Source organism: Bombina bombina, chromosome 5, assembly GCF_027579735.1.
Source record: "Bombina bombina isolate aBomBom1 chromosome 5, aBomBom1.pri, whole genome shotgun sequence".
NCBI classification, from domain to species: Eukaryota; Metazoa; Chordata; class Amphibia; order Anura; family Bombinatoridae; genus Bombina; species Bombina bombina.
Genome location: NC_069503.1, coordinates 321908746 through 321928363, shown reverse-complemented (window position 1 = coordinate 321928363; position 19618 = coordinate 321908746).

Sequence of the window (19618 nt, the reverse complement as noted above, 5' to 3'; positions counted from 1 at the left end):
AGGATCAGGATTACAAAGGCTTTCCAGTGCACTAAAGGTAAGTATTTAATGTTTTAGGTGAACTTTTGCATTAGTTTTATGAAAAAAATATTAATTTAATTTAAAATGAAACAAATACCAAAGAGCATGGGCAACGAATATTCACCCCTCACCTACAAACAACGCTGGCATTACAGGTTTTTTTCAACCCGACGTTAGCCGTAAAAAAGTGAGCGGAGAGCAAAATTTATCTCCACATCTCACCTCAATACCAGCGTTGCTTACGGTAGTGGTGAGCTGGCTAAACGTGCTTGTGCACAATTTCCCCATAGGAATCATTAGGGGAGAATCGGCTGAAAAACACCTGCAAAAAGTTCAGCTCCTAACGCAGCCCCATTGATTGCTATGGGAAAATACTTTTTCATTTAGATTATTTTTATTGAAAATCGGTATATTGATGCATAACCAAACAAGAAAGAAAGTTACAAATTTTGTGACATCAGAATAAAAACAATTTGCAAGAATAATAGGCATTAACAATCAATGACCTAATTTTCGTGGATATTTTCAAGATTGATTAATAATAAAGATGAGTCATAACAAAACATCAACAGTGGTAGGTGGGGGGGGGAATTCAAGAGAATCATTTGAGAAGATGGGATAGGGGAGGGGGTAATAGGATTTAGGAGGGGGGGAGTATCCTAACTGATTGAGAGCATTGTAGGTGTAGTGAGGCTATGGCTATGATATCATAAGAAGTGGGTTACGTACAGTCCCCAGTTCCACGTGACAGTTGTTTGGTAAGCAGCTCATGTGTGGTTGTGAACACCTTGTTCCCAAATAAATTGGATGTTAGAAATAATGTCCTGTTTACCCAGGTAACAATAGCGCATTCTCTCCAATGTATGGACATGATTTACTTCAGATCTCCATTGGGCGATAGTGGGTGTCTCTTGTGTTTTCCAAAGTCTGGGGATTAGTCTCTTAGCACAGGATAACATTAAAAGAAGTATTTTTTTACGGTAAATACAGGAGATCTTTGGGATGTGACTGAGGAGGATAATTTGTGGGGAAAGTGTAATATTTACATTCAAGACTTTGTATATGTTCCTCTCTACCTGGTTCCAAAAGTCACCTAAGTTCGGACAGGACCACCATATATGAGTTAGGGTACCTTCTTCTCCGCATCTCCTCCAGCAGCTGGAAGAAGCGGTAGGGTATATAACCCTCAGGAGTTGTGGAGTTAAGTACCACCTGGCTAGTATTTTATAGTTCAGTTTGGACATAGTTAAGGAGGAGGAGGAAGAGTGGGTATGACGGAAACAACGTTTCCAGGTCTCCGTATCTAGTTCAATGTGCAACTCCTCTGACCATCTCGATAAGTATGTTGGCCGTTTCTCAGGGAAGGAGCCCCCAAAGATTTTATATATCTGGGATAGATGTGCTCTTGTGATTTTCGGGTTGGTGCATAACTGCTCAAATGGAGTTAGAGGTCTCATTATTTCTGTTTTGTGTGGGCTGTGGTTAATTGCATGTCTGATCTGTAGGTATGCGTACCAACAGTGAAATGGCGGTCCTAACTCCTCATTAAGTAAGAGTCTGTCCTTAACACCCGAAGGGGTAGTTATTAAATATATTGGCAGGTTCAAAAGGAGTTTATTAGCATTAGTATGAGTGAAGAGGCTGTGTTTTAGAAATAAGTGATATCGGAGTAAGGGGGTTAAGGGAGATACTGTTGTTGAAATTCCTTTTATATGGGTAATCACTTCATCCCATATCGCCAGGGTAGTGTTAATGTAGTCATTATGTTGAATAATGTGAGGTCTAGAGTCTCTAGGGATCCAGAGTAGGTCTCTCATGTAACTAACCTGTGATAGATGGCTCTCCATCTGTATCCAAATATTTGAAGGGGCGGAGTGATTCCAAGCCACTATTCTGGCTAAGTGTGCTGCTTTATAATAGTTAGTAAGATTGGGGACGTTAAGGCCCCCATCTTCCTTGCTAAGATGTATAGTGTGTTGAGCAATTCTCGGGTGCTTGTAGGACCAGATAAAGGAGTTAATCATCTTTTGTTGTGTCTGGAGGAAAGATTTAGGTAAGGCCATAGGTAAGGTTTGGAATAGGTATACGTATTTGGGAATTACCATCATTTTTACCGTATTGATCCGGCCTAGCCATGATAGATGTCCTTGTCTATGCCAGGACTCCAATACATTTTTAACACTATTCTGGAGGGTGACAAAGTTATCGGAGAATAATTTATGTATATCCTTGGGGATTGTTAAGCCTAAGTATTTGAGTTTATCAGTTAGTACAAATTTCGTTTGCTGTGATATGGTCAGTATTTCCCGGGAAGTTAGATTAATCGGCATCAGTCCCGACTTCTCCATGTTAATGGAGAAGTTAGAGACTTATTTATATCTCTCCAATGTCTTTATCAGGGCAGGTAGGGAAGTAGTTGGAGACCGTAAAGTAAAGATCATGTCACCTGCAAACAAGAGGCATTTCTGTGTGATATCACCAAATTTTAGGCCTTGGATATGTTGGTTGTCTCTAATTTGCAGTGCCAGTATTTCGACTGTGAGAGCAAATAATAAGGGTGAGAGCGGACATCCTTGGCGTGTCCCATTGGAAATGGGGAAAGGTTGGGATATGGTGTTATTTACCTTAACTTTTGCGTTTGGGTTATGATAAAGGGCCTGTATTCTGTTGATAAATAGCTCGGAAAAGCCAAATTTTGACAGAGTGGACCACATGAATTGCCAGTCCACCCTGTCAAATGCCTTCTCAGCATCCGTAGAAAGCAAGGCTAGGGGTGTGAGGCTATGATGTGCATGCTGTAATGAGTGGAGCAGTCTAACGGTGTTATCTCTCGCATCCCTTCCTTTAATGAAGCCCACCTGATCCGGGTGGATGATGTTGGACAAAATCATGTTCATACAGTTAGCTAATATTTTGGCATATATTTTCATGTCTATATTTATAAGTGATATTGGTCTATAGTTACCAACCACGTCGCTAGCCTAGCCTGATTTAGGAACAACTGTAATTATTGCTTCTAAAAGGGAGCTAGGGAGGGTATTACCATGGTCTATGTCAGAATAGAGTGAGAGAAGATGGGGGTTTATCTGTTGCTGTAAGAGTTGGTAGAATTTTGCCGTGAGACCATCCAGGTCTGGTGATTTGCCATTTGGCAGAGATTGTACTACTAGATTGATATCTCGGAGGGTAATAGGGGAATCTAAGAATTGTTTATTCTCATCGGTAATAGAAGGTGTATTGACAGTGGCTAAGTATGATTCTAAGTTTCTTCTCCTATCTAGTGCTTTGGCACCTTTTATATTGTATAAATTTGTATAGTAAGAAACAAATGAGTTAATAATTTCTTTGTTTGTGTGAGTGACCTCACACGAGTGTCATCTAATTTCTTTAATAAAATTGGAGATTCTTTGTTTTTTTTAAGGGACCTGGCTAGTAGGCGACCCGCTTTATTGCTTTCCACAAAAAACTTAGACTTGGTGGTCAGCGCCCTCATATGAGCTTTTTGTATAAGAAAGTTATTAAGGCTTTCCCTTGCGTTAGCTAATTTGGTAAGATTAGTAACAGAGGATGCATCCGCTTTATGTGCAGATTCGCAGGTGGACAGGTCATTAGTCAAAGAGGTGAATTGAGCTGTATGTATTTTGCGTTGCTTAGCATTATGCTTTATTATGACCCCCCGTATATAGCATTTATAGGCCTCCCAATTGTTTGCGAACGATGTGTCTTTGGGTTTGTTTAAGGTAAAATATTCGTCTGAGTGTTTTTTAATGTTGTCCACTGTTTCCTGGTCAGTAAGTAGGTGGTCATTAAGTCTCCAATTAAACGTATTGCGAGGTTTACTGGACCATTTGAATACAGTGGAGACCATACTATGGTCTGACCAAGAGGTATGTGTGATCTTTGAGTGTACAAGGGTTGAGAGGAAAGTCTGATCACATAGGATATAGTCTAATCTGGAGTATGAATGTTGTGGATGTGAGAAAAAAGTGTAGTTTCTTTGTCTGTGTGTACTATTCTCCAGGTGTCAAATAGATTAATAGTTTGTAGGGCTGCGGAGTTAGATTTAAGGGTATTATGTCATAAATAGGACCTCGGTGTGGGTTTATTTGGGGCATAGATGTTCACTAGAGTAACCGGGGCACCATAACATAATCCAATTAGGATTAAGATTCTATCTTCTTTATCGTAGTGTTTTTGTAGTAGTTCAAAGGGAAAGTTTTGTCTGAATGAAATGCTAACTCCATTTTTCTTATGTGTACCTGAGCTATAAAAGTGTTGCTCAAAATATCTCTTAGACAATATAGGTTCATGATTTTTCTTGAAGTGTGTTTCTTGAGTCATAATAATATCTATTTTTCTTTTGTGAAAATCGTGAAATGCAATAGAGCGCTTTTCTGCTGAGAGAAAGCCCTTAACATTTTGTGTAGCTATGTGTAGAGTTTCTGCTCTTTTATGTGATGAATGAGTCATTATAGTACAAGGTGTCTTGTGCAGCTAAACTAAGATGCGAAGGAAAACCAGCTAGGATACTTGGGGAATTTAGGAGTATCTGTTTATCAGGGGGAAACAGGTGTCAGGGGGAAACAGGTGTTGGGAGATGGGGTATTTAGATAACGGTAATTTAAGTAAAATGGGGAAAAGGGAAGGTTATGACTTTAGAAAGCAATATTAGAACAGGTAACAATGTTTATAGCAATAATGATATCAACAATACTAAATTAAATTGCAATTTCAAATTTAACTGCAAGTTTAAATTTAGTTTTATTTTTGATTTGGGAGCTTTTTTTTTACAAACCGGGTGTCATAGTGGTTAAGGGCTATATATGGATTATTTGTTTACCTTATCAACGGCCTTTTATCTGAAAGTGCATATCTAATGTAGGTTGACTGATTCTAGAAACTCTATCGGCTTCATTGCAAAATACTAAATTCTTGAGTGAAGTTAGCAGAATGTGGTATGTTGACATTTTGCTCAGCTTCTCTAAGTGAATGTATAACCAGCAACACTATAGCATACATTTATTTCCCAGGTTACTAAAAATAAGTCAGGGGCTGAGGGCTAAAACATCTTCAACGATTGACAATGTCTAGCATTGTATACACCTAATGTGCCATTTAGCTAAGTTGAATAAACTCTACGAAAGACTATTATACCCATCTGAATGTGTCACATATTCAAGTACTAGTGATGGATCACTAAACAGTGCAAGTCTAAGATGATCTGCATAGTAATAGGCATAGCTACAACAGAGTGGTGTCATATAAAACATTTTCAACTTATAAACAATAGATTAAAACTTATATTCAATTTAACACAGTTCTGGTTGACATTAACAAGGGTTTTTCTTTAATCCTAAGATGCTCAGTTACTGTTTGGTGGATGCCAGCTTTCTATCTTTGAGTAGAAAAATTAAGAGGAGAGCAGAAAACTATATCCTCGATATGTGGTACCTTGCAGGCTAAACATTGCAAATGGGGAAAAATTTTGGATCATTGTAAATAGTTACCTTGGAATAGTTATAGAGTTCTGGGTAGTAGCAAACTAGAGTAAGGACATGTAAACAGAGTCATTTCGTAAACAGTGAGTTAAATTCCATGTGTAACTAGATAAAGTTCAACTTAACATAAATGAAGTGGCTTTTCAGTTTCTAATAGATTCAGTCTCTTCTCGATTGAGAACCGTCCTCAGTCCTCTTTTAGACATATTAGAGGGAGAACAGATAACCTGATCCCCACAACATGGAGCCTGTCACTTGAAGCATTCAATGGTAAACACAATAAAAAAAAACAGTTAAATAATTATAGTTACTCATCCTGAAGCATATTTGAAGGGAGATTGAGGATCTCAGTCTCATATCACAGATCCTGCATTATTACACAAACAGGGGAAAAGAGGCATTCAGATAATTATAGTTACTCATCCTAGGGAGTCTGCATCCATGTCGTCAGTGTTGGTTAGGGATACTTGTCTTCTCTTGTTCTGCTTAGAGATGGTATCAGGGCCTGGCCTTCGTTGAGGTTTAGGACTGCCCAGCCTATTCTGTTGTCTTTGAGGAGGTTGAAGGCTACCATTGTCAGGTGTAGAGATGCTTAAGAGGTTGCAGAACCTGTTGATTTCAGGTAATGAGGAACACTCTGTCTTCTTCCCATTTTTCATTACTATCACTGAAGTAGGAAACCCCCATCTGTAGGGGATATGCAGTGCACGAAGGTGGGATGTTAAGGCTTGAAAGTCCCGTCTCTTTTGCAATGTTCTGAGGGATAGGTCCTGATAAATTTGAATTTTATGGCCCTGGAAGTTTATAACTTGTCTTTTCCTGGCGATGTTGTATATTTCTTCTTTTTGCCTGTAGTTTTGGAAGTGTACTACAATGTCTCTTGGTGGAGAGTCATCAGGAGGCTTTGGGCGGAGTGGCCGGTGAGCTCTGTCTAAGGGGATCTCAGTGTTTTCGGTGGCGTTGTCTCCTAGTATTTCAGTGAATAAAGCCTGCAGATAGTCATGGATTTCGCTGCTCACAACCGTTTCTGGTATTCCTCTAAAGTGGAGATTTCCTCTTCTAGTACGGTTTTCCAAGTCATCGATTTTATCTTCCAGTTCAGTTATATGTTGGATTTGCTGTGTCTGATTGGCTGAGAGGTTCGCCAGTTTTTGCGCAACGACAAATTCATGTTCCTCTAGGGTGTCCACCGTGTTACCAAGATCATTAATCTCTTTTTTAGGTCAGCACACTCGTCTTTGATACAGGTTTTAACCTGTTCAATTAAGGCTGCCATGGTATTGTATGTTATTGGCATGCCATTATCCTGTGTCTGATTTGTAACTGAAGCATCATTAATTATGGGTAAGCTACTGTTCTGGTCTTCCTCTATAGCAGTCATTGAGAATTCTGCTTCTTTACTTTTAGATGGTTGGTCTGTTTGTTTGAAAAAGGCATGTACTGCGCTTTAATGGAAAAATATACAGAGGGTGACTCCTAGTGCAAATCAGTTGATACAGTTGTAAGCCCCAAATGATCCCTTTAGAGAGATACTCACATATTATGGAGCACACTATAGTGCTAATGAGGCAAGCTGGGTATATTATGGTGGCCCAGCGCACATAACACTCTGGCAAGCAGTGGATCAATGTAGCAAATAAAAGATAGGAGACTCCAGAAGTATATCAAAAATGAGTTTTATAAATATAAATAAATGAACATAAAAACAATCAGTAAAACACGCTACGCGTTTCTCAGAGCTCACCACTCTGTTTCCTCAGGCAAGTTCTCTCTGTACTGCGCTTTGATTAGCTTGCAATGTCTTCTGTGGTTTATATTGGCGGGTATTCTTTCTTTGTGACATAGTGCCCTGTGTTGATGCTTAACTTCTGCAGCTGTTCTGTGACCAATCAGTACACAATACCCCCTGGGGAATTTACCCTCACAGGGTGATTGCGGTAAAAGGTTAGTGGGGTATGACCCGCCACAACTCAGTGTGACGGGAAAGGGAGTGGAGGTATGTGCCTGAGGTGAACTATGAGGAATACAGCAGTATTGGAAACAAGTTAATTGGGGTTATGGGACTCACAACCTGCAGCGAATAGTGAATGACGTGCTCCCACAGTGCTTAGGCTGCTATGTTTTGTATCTGGCTCTCAGATTATCTAGGGAGTTAATAAAAACAAGTAACACTGCAAAAGTAGTTTATAGTACTCAGAGTCACTGCATGTAGCCACAGAGTTCCTTTTGTTTTACAGCACCCTGTTAGTAAAGGGCAGTATGAAAGGAGTTGTGCTGGTGCCAAGTTAATCTGTGCCCCAGAGTGTTTATTGTGAGGAACGAGGGTGGTGATGTCACTGATGTTTCAGTGGGTCCTAGGCCGATTCTCAGTGTAATTTAAAAGTGCGTCACACTTTAGGCCTCTTTGCCTGCTACGTATGTTTTTCCCTGTATGGGTCTTCTTGTGCGTGTGTTGCTCCCTATGATTAACTCGTGACTGAAAGTGACTCAGGGACAGGCTGAAATAAAGGGTAGCGCAGCTGCAGAGTGCCCTTAAGTTCCAGTCGTTTTAGAAGTGCATCACTTTGACTACCACTTACTTAGTTGTACATCATGTTCATGCGTGGGCTTATGAATTAATATTTGTCCCCCACTTACAGCAACTCCTAGCTTGCCCAGCATGTCGAGTCAGATTTAAACATAAGGCAGTGTGGCACTGGTTAACGCTTGTGCCTTACCAGTCTCTGTTTGACTTGAACTAGGGGTAGATCATTTGCCTAGCGATGCTGATGTCCCTAGACTTTAAGGGCTGATGCCCTGTCACTCGTAGCAGAAGGTGCTGGCAGTTGTCCTATCCGGGGCTGGAGCTCTTGCGACGATGGTTGCGGTGAGGGACGCAGGCCTAATAGTTCGCTTCGGTAGTGTAGTTGCCAAAAAGGTGAGCCATCAAGTTCCCGGTATAGCTGCTGAGATGTTAGGTGTAACCTAAAGTCAGTAAAAGTAAACCATTGTTATGTTTAGCTGCTTTTGTGAGCCAAGACCCCCGGTCTGTCTACGGAGCCTCAGTGAAATGCAGCCATCATGGTCGGCTGCTCGCTCCGCCCCCCGGGAAAATACTTTTTATGTCTACACCTAACACCCTAACATGAACCCCGAGTCTAAACACCCCTAATCTTACACTTATTAACCCCTAATCTGCCGCCCCCGACATCGTCGCCACCTACATTATATTATTAACCCCTAATCTACCGCTCTGGACACCGCCGCCACCTACATTATCCCTATGAACCCCTAATCTGCCGTCCCCAATGTCGCCGCCACCTAACTACACTTATTAACCCCAAATCTGCCGCTGCCAACGTCGCCGCCACTATAATAAATGCAAAACAGAAAAAGACACAGAGCACATCCCACTCTAAGTGTAACACCGTTTTATTAGAACAAACATCCAAAGCGAGTAAATTGCACGTACAATGTAAAAGAAATTAAAAGGCAAAATCACCAAGTCCGTTAGCCGGATGCTGAGGTTGTATTCTCTGTCACCTCGTTGGCATGATCCTCAGGTAAGCTTAGGTAATATTAGGTAAGGTCTTACCCGAAAGACCAACTGTCATTTTTAGAAAAAATAAAGATCTAAAAAATCTACTAGTACCTTCAAAATTTAAAGGAGTACAGAAACCAATTTCTACTGATAACAAACATTGGCTCAGTAGAAGCAATGGCACCTGGCCCTGTGGAACAAAGAATTGCAACATGTGCAATCGTATCATCAGGGGGGATACGTTCAAAGATGTAAATAGTTCAAAATCATATAAAATACAACACAAATTCTCTTGCAAATCAACGTTTGTAGTATATCTGCTTACGTGTGAATGTGTCTATGTAGGGCGCACTAAAAGACTTATTAAGAACAGGTTTAGTGAGCACCTAAATAATATCAAGAACAAAGTAGACAATCATAGTGTCCCCTACCATTTTATTAATTACCATAATGCCAATAACTCTGGATTACGGATAATGGTGTTAGATTGGATAGCCCCTCACAGCTGCAAGAATAGGCTCAGGAGTCTCAGACAACGTGAGACATATTGGATTCACGAACTCCAAACCTTGAATACTTCCAGTAAGAATGGCCTTAACATTGACTTAGACTTACAAGCCTTCATGTAAAGTCTTAAATAGAATGAACTTGCCTCTTGAATCATCCTTCTTTGTTCTCTATTTCCTTAAATTATTTTAGTTACAAATGTACCTAATTATACAGATTGTTCCCAGAGAATCATAAATAAGAATTCACTCACTGACATATCTACTGATTCTGTATTAATTGTTCAAACAATTGTTTTTTTTATTAGTGTGGTCCTTTATGAGTACATACTCGAGGGTACTGTATTTTCCCCTATGTGTTACACATGATGAAAATAAATTGTAATCTCATATTATATCTTGCCAATTGAATACTAAGCTCACAGAAATATTGTCTTTTTAATATTGTTTTTAAACCATTTTCGATTTTGTTGTTTATTATGAATGAAATTTCCTATGAAATGTTTTTTAGCTAATCTAATTTTAATCTAATATGTCATTTTATATACAAATGTACCTTACATGTATTTTATATACATTTATTATAGTATCTTCTATGCAAATGATCGGACCGATGTAACATATGTGCTTACCTTGCTCAAAAGGTATTCAATGACTCATAGCCAATGATATTACTCCATTGGGAGGGGCGCCCAGCCCGGGCCTTTTAAAACGAACTACAACTACTCAGTCCGATATATCCTCTTGAAAAAGTCAGGTCGTAGCCTGAGGAAACGCGTCAAGGCGGCATCAACACCCTCTCCCGGTCACTGAAACGCCGGTGCTGAACACAGAGTATCCCTCGGTACGGCGAGTCCCCTCACAGCTTTCCGGAAGCTTATCTGAGGATCGTGCCAGCGAGGTGAAAGAGAATACACACCCAGCATCCGGCTAACGGACTTGGACTTGGTGATTTTGCCTTTTAATTTCTTTTACATTGCACGTGCAATTTACTCGCTTTGGATGTTTGTTCTAATAAAACGGTATTACACTTAGAGTGGGATGCGCTCTGTGTCTTTTTCTGTTTTGCAGCTACTTCCGAGATCAGGATCAAAGCCCTGTGTCTTACTCTGGAGCAGAACCCACTCGTCTCACTACATTTGGGAAGTATTTGTTTTCCCATAATCATTGTGTCTACCTAATGATTGATTTTGTACTACATTTTTTATATACCAATATGGTTTACTGTTTATTTATTGTATTTCTCTGTGATTACAGAGTCTCACCAATTACTATATCGGTTGTTACAGTAATCCACACATTATCCAAAAGAGTGATTACATTCTCCTTAATGAATTTTTTGGCACTATACAGTTTAACCAAATACATTTATTTTGAGATAAGATTCAACACCAGTGGATCCCATAAGGGACATTCCTATGAACTTACATAGGACTTTTAAAAGGTATTTGATCCAACTGAGAAGCGAAGCTTGGTGTTCTTAATTTTTTGTATTGCAACTATAATAAATATATTAACCCCTAAACCTAAGTCTAAGCCTAACCCTAACACCCCTAACGTAAATATAATTTAAAATAATCTAAATAAAATTACTACAATTAAATAAATTATTCCTATTTAAAACTAAATACTTACCTATAAAATAAACCCTAAGGCCTAGATTTGGAGTTCGGCGGTAAAAGGGCTGTTAACGCTCCGCGGGCTTTTTTCTGGCCGCACCATAAATTTAACTCTGGTATCGAGAGTTAAAACAAATGCTGCGTTAGGCTCCAAAAAAGGAGCGTAGAGCATTTTTACCGCAAATGCAACTCTCGATACCAGAGTTGCTTACGGACGCGGCCGGCCTCAAAAACGTGCTCGTGCACAATTCTCCCATAGGAAACAATGGGACTGTTTGAGCTGAAAAAAAACCTAACACCTGCAAAAAAGCAGCGTTCAGCTCCTAACGCAGCCCCATTGTTTCCTATGGGGAAACACTTCCTACGTCTGCACCTAACACCCTAACATGTACCCCGAGTCTAAAAACCCCTACCCTTACACTTATTAACCCCTAATCTGCCGCCCCCGCTATCGCTGACCCCTGCATATTATTATTAACCCCTAATCTGCCGCTCCGTAAAACGCCGCCACCTACGTTATCCCTATGTACCCCTAATCTGCTACCCCTAACATCGCCGCCCCCTATATTATATTTATTAACCCCTAATCTGCCCCCCACAACGTCGCCGACACCTACCTACACTTATTAACCCCTAATCTGCTGAGCGGACCTGAGCGCTACTATAATAAAGTTATTAACCCCTAATCCGCCTCACTAACCCTATCATAAATAGTATTAACCCCTAATCTGCCCTCCCTAACATCGCCGACACCTACCTTCAATTATTAACCCCTAAACTTCCGATCGGAGCTCACCGCTATTCTAATAAATGGATTAACCCCTAAAGCTAAGTCTAACCCTAACACTAACACCCCCCTAAGTTAAATATAATTTTTATCTAACGAAATAAATTAACTCTTATTAAATAACTTATTCCTATTTAAAGCTAAATACTTACCTGTAAAATAAATCCTAATATAGCTACAATATAAATTATAATTATATTGTAGCTATTTTAGGATTAATATTTATTTTACAGGCAACTTTGTAATTATTTTAACCAGGTACAATAGCTATTAAATAGTTAAGAACTATTTAATAGTTACCTAGTTAAAATAATAACAAATTTACCTGTAAAATAAATCCTAACCTAAGTTATAATTAAACCTAACACTACCCTATCAATAAAATAATTAAAAAAACTACCTACAATTACCTACAATTAACCTAACACTACACTATCAATAAATTAATTAAACACAATTGCTACAAATAAATACAATTAAATAAACTAGCTAAAGTACAAAAAATAAAAAAGAACTAAGTTACAGAAAATAAAAAAATATTTACAAACATAATAAAAATATTACAACAATTTTAAACTAATTACACCTACTCTAAGCCCCCTAATAAAATAACAAAGCCCCCCAAAATAAAAAATTCCCTACCCTATTCTAAATTAAAAAAGTTACAAGCTCTTTTACCTTACCAGCCCTGAACAGGGCCCTTTGCGGGGCATGCCCCAAGAATTTCAGCTCTTTTGCCTGTAAAAAAAAACATACAATACCCCCCCCCAACATTACAACCCACCACCCACATACCCCTAATCTAACCCAAACCCCCCTTAAATAAACCTAACACTAATCCCCTGAAGATCTTCCTACCTTGTCTTCACCATACCAGGTATCACCGATCCGTCCTGGCTCCAAGATCTTCATCCAACCCAAGCGGGGGTTGGCGATCCATAATCCGGTGCTCCAAAGTCTTCCTCCTATCCGGCAAGAAGAGGACATCCGGACCGGCAAACATCTTCTCCAAGCGGCATCTTCGATCTTCTTCCATCCGGTGCGGAGCGGGTCCATCTTGAAGCAGGCGACGCGGATCCATCCTCTTCTTCCGATGTCTCCCGACTAATGACGGTTCCTTTAAGGGACGTCATCCAAGATGGCGTCCCTCGAATTCCGATTGGCTGATAGGATTCTATCAGCCAATCGGAATTAAGGTAGGAATTTTCTGATTGGCTGATGGAATCAGCCAATCAGAATCAAGTTCAATCCGATTGGCCGATCCCATCAGCCAATCAGATTGAGCTCGCATTCTATTGGCTGATCGGAACAGCCAATAGAATGCGAGCTCAATCTGATTGGCTGATTGGATCGGCCAATCGGATTGAACTTGATTCTGATTGGCTGATTCCATCAGCCAATCAGATTTTTCCTACCTTAATTCCGATTGGCTGATAGAATCCTATCAGCCAATCGGAATTCGAGGGAATTCGAGGGACGCCATCTTGGATGACGTCCCTTAAAGGAACCGTCATTAGTCGGGAGACATCGGAAGAAGAGGATGGATCCGCGTCGCCTGCTTCAAGATGGACCCGCTCCGCACCGGATGGAAGAAGATCGAAGATGCCGCTTGGAGAAGATGTTTGCCGGTCCGGATGTCCTCTTCTTGCCGGATAGGAGGAAGACTTTGGAGCACCGGATTATGGATCGCCAACCCCCGCTTGGGTTGGATGAAGATCTTGGAGCCAGGACGGATCGGTGATACCTGGATGGTGAAGACAAGGTAGGAAGATCTTCAGGGGCTTAGTGTTAGGTTTATTTAAGGGGGGTTTGGGTTAGATTAGGGGTATGTGGGTGGTGGGTTGTAATGTTGGGGGGGGGTATTGTATGTTTTTTTTTACAGGCAAAAGAGCTGAAATTCTTGGGGCATGCCCCGCAAAGGGCCCTGTTCAGGGCTGGTAAGGTAAAAGAGCTTGTAACTTTTTTAATTTAGAATAGGGTAGGGAATTTTTTATTTTGGGGGGCTTTGTTATTTTATTAGGGGGCTTAGAGTAGGTGTAATTAGTTTAAAATTGTTGTAATATTTTTATTATGTTTGTAAATATTTTTTTATTTTCTGTAACTTAGTTCTTTTTTTATTTTTTGTACTTTAGCTAGTTTATTTAATTGTATTTATTTGTAGCAATTGTGTTTAATTAATTTATTGATAGTGTAGTGTTAGGTTAATTGTAGGTAATTGTAGGTAGTTTATTTAATTATTTTATTGATAGGGTAGTGTTAGGTTTAATTATAACTTAGGTTAGGATTTATTTTACAGGTAAATTTGTTATTATTTTAACTAGGTAACTATTAAATAGTTCTTAACTATTTAATAGCTATTGTACCTGGTTAAAATAAATACAAAGTTGCCTGTAAAATAAATATTAATCCTAAAATAGCTATAATATAATTATAATTTATATTGTAGCTATATTAGGATTTATTTTACAGGTAAGTATTTAGCTTTAAATAGGAATAAGTTATTTAATAAGAGTTAATTAATTTCGTTAGATGTAAATTATATTTAATTTAGGGGGGTGTTAGTGTTAGGGTTAGACTTAGCTTTAGGGGTTAATCCATTTATTAGAATAGCGGTGAGCTCCGATCGGAAGTTTAGGGGTTAATAATTGAAGGTAGGTGTCGGCGATGTTAGGGAGGGCAGATTAGGGGTTAATACTATTTATGATAGGGTTAGTGAGGCGGGTTAGGGGTTAATATCTTTATTATAGTAGCGCTCAGGTCCGCTCGGCAGATTAGGGGTTAATAAGTGTAGGCAGGTGTCGGCGACGTTGAGGGGGGCAGATTAGGGGTTAATAAATATAATATAGGGGTCGGCGATGTTAGGGGCAGCAGATTAGGGGTACATAGGGATAACGTAGGTGGCGGCGATTTGCGGTCGGAAGATTAGGGGTTAATTATTGTAAGTAGCTGGCGGCGACGTTGTGGGGGGCAGGTTAGGGGTGAATAAATATAATACAGGGGTTGGCGGGGTTAGGGGCAGCAGATTAGGGGTACATAAATATAATGTAGGTGGCGGTCGGCAGATTAGGGGTTAAAAATTTTAATCGAGTGGCGGCGGTGTGGGGGGGCCTCGGTTTAGGGGTACATAGGTAGTTTATGGGTGTTAGTGTACTTTAGGGTACAGTAGTTAAGAGCTTTATAAACCGGCGTTAGCCAGAAAGCTCTTAACTCCTGCTTTTTTCAGGCGGCTGGAATTTTGTCGTTAGAGCTCTAACGCTCACTTCAGAAACGACTCTAAATACCAGCGTTAGAAAGATCCCATTGAAAATATAGGCTACGCAAATGGCGTAGGGGGATCTGCGGTATGGAAAAGTCGCGGCTGTAAAGTGAGCGTTAGACCCTTTAATCACTGACTCCAAATACCAGCGGGCGGCCAAAACCAGCGTTAGGAGCCTCTAACGCTGGTTATGACGGCTACCGCCGAACTCCAAATCTAGGCCTAAGATAGCTACAATATAACTAATAGTTACATTGTAGCCATCTTAGGGTTTATTTTTATTTTACAGGCAACTTTGTATTTATTTTAACTAGGTACAATAGTTATTAAATAGTTATTAACTATTGAATAACTACCTAGCTAAAATAAATACAAATTTACCTGTAAAATAAAACCTAACCTAAGTTACAATTACACCTAACACTACACTATAATTAAATTAATTCCCTAAACTAACTACAATTAAATACAATTAAATACAATTATCTAAATTACGAAAAATAATACAATAATTAAAATTTTTAAACTAATTACACCTAATCTAATCCCACTAATAAAAGCCCCCCAAAATAATAAAAATCCCTACCCTATACTAAATTACAAATAGCCCTTAAAAGGGCTTTATGCGGAGCATTGCCCCAAAGTAATCAGCTCTTTTACCTGTAAAAAAAATACAATACCACCCCCAACATTAAAACCCACCACCCACGCACCCAACCCTACTCTAAAACCCACCCAATCCCCCCTTAATAAAACCTTACACTACCCCCTTGAAGATCACCCTAGAATTCTATCAGCCAATCAGAATTGAAGGGATGCCATCTTGGATGAAGTCACTTGAAGGTACCGTCATTTAGTTGGCGGTCATTGGATGAAGAGGATGCTCTGCGTCAGATGTCTTGAAGATGGACCTGCTCCACTCCGGATGGATGAAGATAGAATATGCCGCCTGGATGAAGACTTCTGTCCTTCTGGAGGACCTCTTCTGCCCGGATAGGATGAAGACTTCGGACCGTCTGGAGGACCACTTCTGCCCGGTTGGGTGAAGACATCTCAAGGTAGGATGATCTTCAAGGGGGTAGTGTTAGGTTTTATTAATGGGGGATTGGGTGGGTTTTAGAGTAGGGTTGGGTGTGTGGGTGGTGGGTTGTAATGTTGGGTGGGGGGTATTGTCTTTTTTTTACAGGTAAAAGAGCTGATTACTTTGGGGCAATGCCCTGCAAAAAGCCCTTTTAAGGGCTATTTGTAATTTAATATAGGGTAGGAATTTTTATTATTTTCGGGGGCTTTTTTATTTTATTAGGGTGAGTAGATTAGGTGTAATTAGTTTTAAAAAAATTGCAATTATTTTATTTTTTTCTGTAATTTAGTGTTTGTTTTTTATCGTAATTTAGTTTATTTAATTTAATTGTAATTAATTGTAGTTAATATAGGTAATGTATTTAATGCTAGTGTAGTGTTAGGTGTAATTGTAACTTAAGTTAGGATTTATTTTACAGGTATATTTTTTTTTTTTTAACTAGGAAGTTATTAAATAGTTCATAACTATTTAATAACTATTGTACCTAGTTAAAATAAATACAAAGTTGCCTGTAAAATAAAAATAAACCCTAAGCTAGCTACAATGTAACTATTAGTTATATTGTAGCTAGCTTAGGGTTTATTTTATCGGTAAGTATTTAGTTTTAAATAGGAATAATTTAGTTAATTGTAGTAATTTTATTTAGATTATTTTAAATTATATTTAAATTAAGGGGGTGTTAGGATTAGGGTTAGACTTAGGTTTAGGGGGTAATACATTTAATATAGTGGTGGCGACGTTGGGGGCGGCAGATTAGGGGTTAATAAATGTAGGTAGGTGTCAGCGATGTTAGGGACAGCAGATTAGGGGTTAATACAATTTAACTAGTGTTTGCGAGGCGGGAGTGCAGCGGTTTAGGGGTTAATATATTTATTGAAGTGGCGGCGATGTCCAGTTGGCAGATTAGGGGTTAACAAATGTATTTAAGTGTTTGTAATGTGGGGGGGGGCTCGGTTTAGGGGTTAATAGGTACTTTATGGGTGTTAGTGTACTTTTTAGCACTTTAGTTAAGAGTTTTATGTTATGGCGTTAGCCCATAAAACTCTTAACTACTGACTTTTAAATGTGGTAGGAGTCTTGACAGGAGAGGGTCTACCGCTCCCTTTTTCCAAGACTCGCAATACCGGCGTTAGGCAAATCCCATTGAAAAGATAGCATACGCAATTTACGTAAGTGGATTTGCGGTATGCTCGAGTCGCGGAAACAAAGTGAGCGGTACACCTGTAGCTGCCAGACTCGTAATACCAGCGGGCATTAAAAAGCAGTGTTGGGACCTCTCAATACTGCTTTTTAAGGCTAACACAAGACTCGTAATCTAGGTGAAAGTTCACCTCACCACCATCATCTCCATTTTAGAACAGCCAGTTACTACATCAGCATTACTCACTACCCATTTTGAAACCTCTACTAGCAGTGCAAACTCTGTCAATACTAGCAGCAATACCAGTTCTACCACCACCACAAGCAGTTCCCCCAGTAGAAAAGGAAAAAGTGTTCTAGTGAGGGCAGAAACAAATAGTGATGCCATATTTAAAACTGGCATCGACACCTCCACAGTGGTAGATGGGCAGTCTTAGGCAGCGAATGTATCACGTCACTCAAAGGTATGGGACCACTTTATCAGCATTAGGGATGGGCACTTTGCAAAGTGCAAATTGTGTAGCAAAGAAGTAAGCAGCGGGTGTTTAGTAATCTTGCAGGCTCTGGGATATTCCAACATCTATGCATGCACCTCAAGGCTGTGCTACTGAGGTAAAAAGCAGGGCCACCAGCAACAGTATCAACTCAATATTATCCTTAGCATAGGCGGCAAAGCCACTTACTAGAAGTTGCACTACCAGCTGTAGTCAGGACAAAGATACAGTAAGGATGACAGTCAGCAGAGGCAGGTACTACCTTCAACATCATAAAAATGGGTTAAGTCCACCCTTGACAATTTTGGAAGGGTTTCACTTTAGGGGGATGCCCAGGCAGCAGTTGAGAAAAATAACCCAACTAATAGGTGTAATGCTTGTGGTATATTTCCCTATCAGACCAAACTTGGCCAGTAGTCTTCTTATCCCAGCATCAAGTGAAAGGATTAGGAAATATCCCAGAACAAAGTGAGCATTTCACAAATGAGGTAAGCAGTCCTCATGGTAGACAGGGTGGTTCTTCATGGAAAAAGGGTAAGGCAAAGAATGGTCAGAGACAAACAGAGTATAACAACAGAAAGGCAATCCAGCAATTCAGGGTTTAAACAGCAGAGAGGTCAGACAGGCATAGTTCAGTAACAATAAGGCAATCAAGCAATTCAGGGGTTAAACAGGCAGAGCGGTCAGACCGGCAGAGTTCAGTAACAATAAGGCAATCCAACAATTCAGGGGTTAAACAGGCAGAGTGGTCAGACAGACAGAGTTCAGTAACAGTAAGGCAATCCAGCAATTCAGGAGTTAAACAGCAGAGTGGTCAGACAGGCAGATTTCAGTAACAATAAGGCAATCCATCAATTCAGGGGTTAAACAGGGAGAGTGCTCAGGCAGACAGAGTTCAGTAACAATAAGACAATCCAGCAATTCAGGAGTTAAACAGCAGAGTGGTCAGACAGGCAGAGTTCAGTAACAATAAGGCAATCCAGCATTTCAGTAGTAATTAAGCATCCTGGAGCTAAGTTAGAGTCAGTTCTAAGGTTGAACAGCATGGAATTTGGAGACCAAAGATGGAGCATGCACATTATGGGCAGGGACCCAGGAACGATCCTCCACAGCGTAACCAGTGAACGAGGTATTGGAGTTGCCTGAGTTTTATTCTGGAGTCCAGGATCCTAGCAACCTCATACTCTGAATGTCTGAGTCAAGTATATTTACTCATGATGTAGGGTTTAAGCAGGGAGATGTGAAAGACTGGGTGAGTGTGCAAGGCCTTAGGCAAGGCCACTCTGTAGGCAACAGGAGAAAGGCTCTTGAGAACTTTATAAGGACCAATATTCTGAGGCCCTAATATGTGACAAGGTTGACGTAAATTTATATGTCGGGTAGAGATACAGACACGATCACCTGCATAAAAGGCACAAAAAGCAGCTCAATGAAAGCTAGGAGTTCACGATTTCCCACATCGTAATTCCACTCTGTAGGAGAAAACCGCTTAAAGAAAAAGGCCACAGGATGCAACTTGGAGGTCGAAGGGTCTCTTTGGGTTAAGACTGCACCAGCTCCTGTTCCAGAGGCCTCAACCTCTAAGGTGAATTGTAAATCAGGATGATGTACAAAAGGCCATCTTTAGTCGAGAGAAGACATCCACAGCTACTGGAGGCCAATTTTTACAGTCTCTGTTTCGTTTAGTCAGCTCAGT